We start from the raw sequence: 8,112 nt of genomic DNA, 5'->3' as shown, positions 1-8,112 counted from the left end.
GGCACTATTTGAGCAGTACAGAGAAAGCCTTCACCCATTCTCACTATCTGTATTTCAGCCTCCATGTAATTGAATTCTTCTTCTTTCTGCCCAAGAACAGGGCTGCTAATAAGCTTCATCTGTTTATTTATTCAACATCTCCTTTCATTTTATCCCTACAGCAGCAACCTTGTGAGGTCGATTGGGCTGACAGACAGAGAGAGACTGGACCAAAGTCATTCAGTAGGCTTCCATGGCTGAGAGGGAACTTGAATGTGGGTCTCTGAGGTCCTAGTCCAACACTTTCACCACTATAGCATACTGGCTCTTTTGCAAAAACAGTCTGAGGAGTAACATGGTTTTATGAAAAATAAGAGGCTCGTGCCTTCCGTTCTGTCTTGAGTCCTGGCAACAGCCTAAACAAGTTCCTGCTGGGATTTTGGCCACATTTTCAGAAGTGGCTTGCTACTTCCTTCTTCCTAGGGCTGAGAGAGACTGACGGGCCCAAAGTCATCCAGCTGGCCTAGGGTGGGACTAGAAGAAGCCTGTTCTCATTCTTCAGGTATTTGTGTAGGTGTGACAGATGGTGAAGGGAAACCTCAGCTGCCTTTCCCAGCCGCAGCAATCTTCTTTCGGTGGTTATTCATTGGCTAACTTCTCATTCAGCCCACTTCTTTCCCTGGTCTGCCAGACCTGTCAATCTGTACTGAGTCAAAAAAGTCGTCACTGAGAACTCCCCAAGCAAAAGGAGAGAACAGCCTGCTCGAAAGAAAAGACAAGCAAAATAGCTGGGCTGTGCATCGGTGGAGGAGGAGAACAAAGGCTTGGATAGGCTTGAAGGTGCAACCAAGGGGAGCTCTTCAAAAGGACAGTGAACAAACCCAGAAATAAGACAGTGCTGTGTTTGAAGAAGGGCAGTAAGAGGAGAGCAGAGACAAGATGAGCAAAACCCCATACAAGAAGTTGGAAGAAAATGCACCTGAAGTCCAGGATCCACCCCCCTATATGGAAAATCAACCAGCAACTTCTGGTAGTGATTTCCTGGTGCCCCCCAGGTACCAAACTCCTTATGATCCAGCTCCGGCAGGATACAACCAAGGTCTGGTCATTCAATCAACCCATACCATGAACGTCACACGTGTCCAGCCCACCAAGGAACCTGATTACATGGCCTACTCCATCTTCACCATGCTTTGTTGTTGCCTACCTCTGGGAATTGCTGCCCTAATTTACTCCTCACAGGTAAGATTGTGAGCACAAAGGAGAGAATTGCATATGAGGGAGGGGAGAGAGTGATACAGTATTATAAAGAGAGGTGGATTGGGTTCAATACTCCCATAAAGATAGGACTGCTTTATTTCCTTGTTTAAGAAAAAGTTTTCGTCGTGTGTCAATGTCCTCATAAAGGGGACCAGGGGAATTACAAGTTGCAAACATATTAATATCAGAGGCATACCAACTGACACTCTAAACTGAAGAGCTTTATATGTTCAACTCTTAAAAATCTGGGCACTGAATAAGTTTGTTATTATGAATTAAGATCACCATTCTTCGTTTCCAACTTACATGTGCCTCATCTTTAACAGCTTCTTGGCCAGCCTGCCACAAAATGTTTATCTATGCACTACTCCAAAATGTTTGGAACAGTATATGTTATGTCTTACTGCAACCAACTCCTTTTTCAGGTTAATGGAAAGCAGAACAATTTTTTATTGGACTATGCAATGCCAACATTAGTTTGATACACTGGTCTGGGACTGAAATAAATTCACTTACTTAGGGTTTATAATATTGTTTTGAGGAACCAAAGAGACAATTAACCTCAACTGCAGTTTCAGTATATAGTAGGCACACATAATCAGCAGTCTATGGGCCATATCCAGCTTCTAAAGATTTTTTTGACTCCATCAGAGCCCTACAGATATTCATTTACTTTGAACATCCATCAGATGATTGGTGTGATCATGTGGCCACAGTATAATGTATATACAGTAGTTGGATTTCTGCCATTAGTATTTCGGAGTTAATGAAATGGGGTTGTTTCCTGTTATGAAAAATGCTGCTCTTAACAAAAAATATTAACCAGGGAGCATGATGCAAGTCTTCTCAAATGGTCCCGCAGCTGGGCAAGGATTTAAGCACCAGACATGCTCAGAGCCTGCAATCTTCTCACAGAAGTTTCATATGTCTGTGATATGGCCTAGTGCCGTGCTTAAAATGTCTTCTGTGCTTATTTCAATCATTCATTCATTCATTCATTTTCTATCCTGCCTTTATTATTTTTATAAATAACTCAAGGCGGCAAACATACCTAATACTCCTTCCTCCTCCTATTTTCCCCACAACAGCAACCCTGTGAGGTGAGTTGGGCTGAGAGAGAGCAACCGGCCCAAGGTCACCCAGCTGGCTTCGTGCCTAAGGTGGGACTAGAACTCACAGTCTCCTGGTTTCTAGCCCAGTGCCTTAACCACTAGACCAATCTGGCTCATTATCCTCATTCCATCTGATGAAGAGAATTGGATTTTAATTTTTTTTTAAGAGAAGTGGCTTTCTGTGAAATTGCCCATGATTGTAAATGGCACTCTTAGCACTTATTTAACAATGAAATGACTACAGGTTGTACGTAAATATCCTGTATTTCAATGTTCATTCATGGTCAGCATCTGCCTTGGGTTCCTATGTTTCCATTAAATCTCAAGAGAAGACATCAAATCCTTCCAACCTCTTTCAGATCTGAATGTTTAGGCAGCCAGGGAGGGTCCAGAGCAGTGGAGGTGGGCAATAGAAAACAACCTCAACATCAGGAGCTCTGCTGCCAGTGAGGACATGCTACCATTGAACTTTGGAACTGTTTTGTTTGAATTTGGCTGCTACAGCTTCATTTACTGGAACTGGCAGGGCAATGACTCAAACAGTCATTTGTATTTGTGGAAAATCAAATATGAGGCACAATTTTTGTGTATCCTGTCAAAAGGAAAGAGTGTTACACCCTTTATTTTCATTTTGGGATCAAGGAATGCCTGCTCATCTAGCATAAACAGTTTATACAGGAAGAAGCGGTAAGTGATTGCCCCATACATGGAAGTGTGCATTCAACCTAAATCGATCTAAGTCATGGGAGAGGATAGATTAGACTGGAAGTATGTGTCCTTCACCCCTGTGAATATGAAAATTTATTTCCACACTCCTGATCCCCATATAGCCCTATTCTGCAATAACATTTCAGCCTACATGGGCAAAATCCACTGAATGCTGGCAAAATTGGGTGAGCCTGCAAACTATACAGCTATGCTCTTTCTACATGCAGGGTCCAGCTCAAACATTCTGGCTGTCATAGTCTCTCTCTTTAATCCATCAGCAGTTAAGTTCTGTCTGCTAGTTCTGGACTATACAAGAATGATTTACATCCACACCACATTATTACTTACTGAATTAAGCTATTTCCTGGTTCACACTACAAACTGAGATATAAATTAACCAAGGAGAGTGGGTTCACAGAACCTTCCTAAAATTAAGCCAAACTTAACCAAGATTAAGAATAATCGGGCATAGCATGCTGGGTCACCTCGTGAAATATGTGGTGTAGATCTGGGTAATCTACCTTTGCTAGTCCTCAGGCTCAGAATTTGCCTTTCCACAATGTAATCCTTAGTACTCCCCATATTACTGAAGCCAGCAGCTGCCAAATAGGTCAGCAACTCTTAGAAAAAAGTCAAAAGCTGTCTACAAATTGCCAAGACAATTCTCCTGAATCTATCAGTCTGGGAAGTAACCATTCTACCATCACTTGGTGAAGTCTGAAAGTGTGACATACTCCATGAACAGTCCTCACTCTCTATGACTGGGATGGATGTGAGAACTATTTTCCAATTACTAAGGGGAAGATTTCATCCATGATCATACATAGCTGCAAAAATCCAGATTGTCAGCTTGAGTCTCATCTAATCTATGTTCTATTGGGTTCCAACCTCAGACCAAAAGAGTACCTACCTATGTGTGCGGTAACCATCCATACCTACAGGCTGGAGATGCTCTTTCCTGTTCTCTGATGTATTTCTTTACTAATATATCCCTTTTTTTGTTTTTGTTATCTTTCTTTATTCTCAGACTCGAGAAGCCAATCACAATGGAGATGCAGTATCTGCTCGACGAAATTCCAGGCTGGCACGCAATTTGGCCCATACAGCATTTGGAGTGGGGCTTGGGGCCATAGCTCTATACGTCATCTTTCTTGTATTTGTATATAACCAAAAAGCCTCTGAGATGATACACCATCCCTATACTATATCACCATAAATGTAAGGGTAAAAATACTAGAATATCCAAGACATTCTAAGATAGTCCAAACAACTAACAAAATTGCTTAATCATTACATGAATACAATCCTATGTTGCTGACTGGTAAGCTGCTGAAATACTAAAGCACTGAATTAATGCTAAATACTAAAATGCCAAAATAATTTAGAAATGATTCTAGAGAGGTATAATAAAATGTGAGGTGACATATTAGAGTGGTTAAGATTCTTCTTGAAGTATCTCAAATATGGGAAGCCACACTATAATGTGATTGCACAATCCTTGCACAAACTGCAATAGCAATTGTAGAATGTGTTGTGACATTCCTAGCACATGTTGTTAACCACTAAAAGGCAGATATCAGGGTTGCTGTCTTCTAAGTTTCCATGATAAATTGGCAAGAAAGAGGAGATTAGGTCTTTGTGCCATAGAGAATAAAAAGGGAAGGTAAAAGAATATGATGGAACTGACTTCCCTCAATGGGCAAGAGCAAAAATGTTCTTGCAGAGCAATGCTGTTGAATCATCCTTCTAAAGTGCTGATGGTAGTATGTTGCAGCCAAGATGAAAATGCCCAGACATGCTTGCCCTTTCAAAGCTAGCTTCCTTCCTCCAACCAACTCTTCTTCTAAACTGTTTACATCATCCAAACTCCTACCTAAGCCCTACTTTCCATGATCAGTGGTTCCAACTGAGTCTCACTGCAACATGTTACTGTAAATGATAGGCTGGAACCCTAAATGCTCATATGTGTGTTTGTGTTATGGCAAGATCTTTAAAGAAAAGGCACTTGCTCAGAGATTTCATCCCTAGAACTGAAGAATGTTAGTGCCAGCAAATCAAAATTTTGAGACGACATTTCATATAATAAGTTTCTCTACCTTCTGCCCTCCAGATATGTTGGACAACAAATTCCATAATTTATGTGGAGTGGTAATTATAGGAGATGAAGCCAAACACATCTAAATGATACTAGATGCTCTGTAAACCAAAATAAGGGCACTGTTTGAACTAGAACCAGAATGAACTGATGGTCAACAGACAGCTTTGGAGAACACCTCCTTGATCTTCTGCCTTCTCCTCTTTATGGACCTTCCACATGTCCTCCCATCTGGATCAGAGCAACTCTGCTAAAATCCTCTTTCTTCAACAACTCGGTTCAACAAATCATTATTGCAGTTAAATCTCTGCCACAGAATTCTAAAAGTTTGGTTTTGACTAATTGCTTCTTAGAGATGAAGTATACAGTACTAATTCTGAATCTGCACACCTGCTAAATGAACTCCATTGATCATGTTACAGGCTGAAGCATCAATGTATTAGGCAATCATCCTCTGCAAATATTTAGTGAAAAGTATGCTTCAGTTTCAGTATTTTTTGCTTGAGTTCAGTATTATTTGCATGCTTGTGACCATCAGTGCCTATGGGGCCTATGTGGGGTGCAGGGGTATTTTTTATAAGGCCTATGCTTGGGGTTAAGCTGCTGAACCATCCAGAACATTTGTATGCCAACTTCTGATTTAGTTTTGATTTTAAAAGGAATCTAGAAAAAAGGCAAGTGAAATAGGGAGCCTAACGGATACCAGGGGTGGCATGTACAGCATGGGTAGCCCACTGATGAATCAGGCAGCATATAGATTCTTTTCATAAATAAACATTATCTGTTGTTGTTGTTTATTCGTTTAGTCACTTCCGACTCTTCGTGACTTCATGGACCAGCCCACGCCAGAGCTTCCTGTCGGTCGTCAACATCCCCAGCTCCCCCAGGGACAAGTCCGTCACCTCTAGAATATCAAAACATTATCTACCAGTGTCCTAGTCATCCAGAAGAGACAATGATAAAAAGATAGCAGCTAAATCCATGTAAACATTAAAAGAAACTATCTGACTGTCCTGCCAAATGTCTCTTAAAGCGACCTAACAATCTCAGGGAGCCATTCATCTCCTCCTGTTCAACCTTCTGAACATATGAAAAGAGTAGACGGTATGCTCAACATTGTTCTCCTACAGCAAGAATGGAGAATGTGGCAGTAGCACACACAACCACACATTATTTGTCAAGTGTTGTGGATTGCCCACTTCCCGATTCTGGGCACTTACCTTTCCCTACCATGATGCATGGTGGTTTTGTCCAAAAGCTAAAAGAAGACTTAGGAGTCCCTGAAACAGAGAGACAGCACAGAATGTTTGTGAGTCCAGCATCCAAGAAAAAAGAAAAATCAGGGGGAACAGCTGAGTACCATAGTCAGAACCAGACAAAGCCTTGGAGGAAAGGGTCAGAGATACAACACAGGAGAAGAAGACCTCACAACTTATCAGGGGATTTAAAAGCAGGAACATGGAGGACAGAGGTTCTGGTAACAATGATTTAGTTGACTGTGGGAAGCCAGCTAGCCTATTTAGACAGTCATATCTACACACTGGAGAAAATACAATTGGAATAGACCACTGAAAGTTGATTTCTGTACCTTTTATTGCTTCAGTATCAATGCAATGGTTAGCCAGTTAGTATCTCCCAGCACAATGCTTTTATAACAGTCTGTCAGAGCTTTGTGAATCTGAGCACTCACTGAAAGGAGACCAAGGTAAAAGAATGCTTCTGTGTAATTTCCAAACCCTGGATGAAATGTAGCTCCCAATTTCTGCTCCAGGAAGTGTTAAAGCTGGATTAAACTACCCCTCCCTTTGCTGCTACCATTTCCACATAAGCTCAGAGCCCCAAGACATTGTCTTCTTAAACAAATATTGCAGTATTAAAACTGTTTACATTATTCTATGATGGATCTTTGGGCAAAACATTGTTCTACCATTTTCCAAAAAATATTATTTTCATTTCAACATGTTGTTACTGAGCCGTGTGTGTGTTTGTCTAAGTGTGCATAGTACTGGCTAAAGTTAGATTGCATTCTTTTTACACCAAACTATGACCAAGGGTCATATTACCTGTAATAGTAGATTCAAATGGAAGGAGGCTCCCAAAAAAAGGAGAGGAAGATATTCTGTGGAACACATGCCAGGCATATTGGGTGGGAACATTAGCCCTGACCTTCCAGATGTGTGGCCTTCAGTTCCCAGAGTTTCCCAATCACTATTGCTATTGCTGAGAATCCTAAATTGATGCTTGCACATCTGGAAGTTAACAAAGTTGGAAAATACCAGCCAGTGAATATATGTACTTAGAGCAGAGATAGTCATATACTGCTCTAGGAAATCTCCCTTAGCATGCTGGTCCTTGCCTCACCAGCTTTCCCTCATCAGCTCTTTAAGTTAATAAACTCTTTATCCAAGCTAAGTTGGGTAGGACAAGGAATCTGGGGAACAGCAAGAATCCTAGAGTATCCATTTGCCTGTTTCTGATATATATCCCACATAGATGTTGTTATAATTACCCTGAATGAGCTTGAGAAGGAGAGGAATTCAGCCAGGCACATATGCTTGAGGCTGTTTAAAGGCCTGTTTCCTAATCCTCTCCTTAAGGAGGAGATTTGTTTTGCTGTTCCCTGACTGCCTGAAGTCTTGTGCAAGATTCAAACTGGACTTCTAGTAACTACACAGACAGAGCTTTCTTGGCAAGAGTATCAATATGTTTTGCATTACCTTCTTCCAGAATGTGTTTAAACCTCTCAATCTACGCTAGTGGTTTCTCCTCCAATACAAGCCAACTCTGCCCTGCTTAGCTTTTTCAAGATCAGCCAAGATTGCTAGACGCTGCCCCCTATTGTAGAAAAAACCCAGTTAGCCATAGACTAGACTAGTGGTTCTCAACTCAGCAAGTTTAAGATGAAAAATATAAGCCAGGTTTCTGGGCTTACGAAAAATAAAGCAAGCTCATCCTTCC

General features: G+C 41.2%; 1 long non-coding RNA gene across 1 annotated transcript; it reads left to right on the top strand.

The window, feature by feature from the left end:
• The first annotated feature begins 578 nt into the window (after nucleotides 1-578).
• On the top strand, nucleotides 579-7,118 carry LOC134503047 (uncharacterized). Its single transcript, XR_010068496.1, has 3 exons — nucleotides 579-1,221; nucleotides 4,087-6,298; nucleotides 6,989-7,118. It is a non-coding gene; the product is annotated as an uncharacterized LOC134503047 (long non-coding RNA).
• The last annotated feature ends 994 nt before the right edge of the window (nucleotides 7,119-8,112 follow it).

Source organism: Candoia aspera, chromosome 10 (genome assembly GCF_035149785.1).
Source record: "Candoia aspera isolate rCanAsp1 chromosome 10, rCanAsp1.hap2, whole genome shotgun sequence".
Lineage (NCBI taxonomy): Eukaryota > Metazoa > Chordata > Lepidosauria > Squamata > Boidae > Candoia > Candoia aspera.
This window is presented reverse-complemented; position numbering and strand designations above follow the sequence as displayed.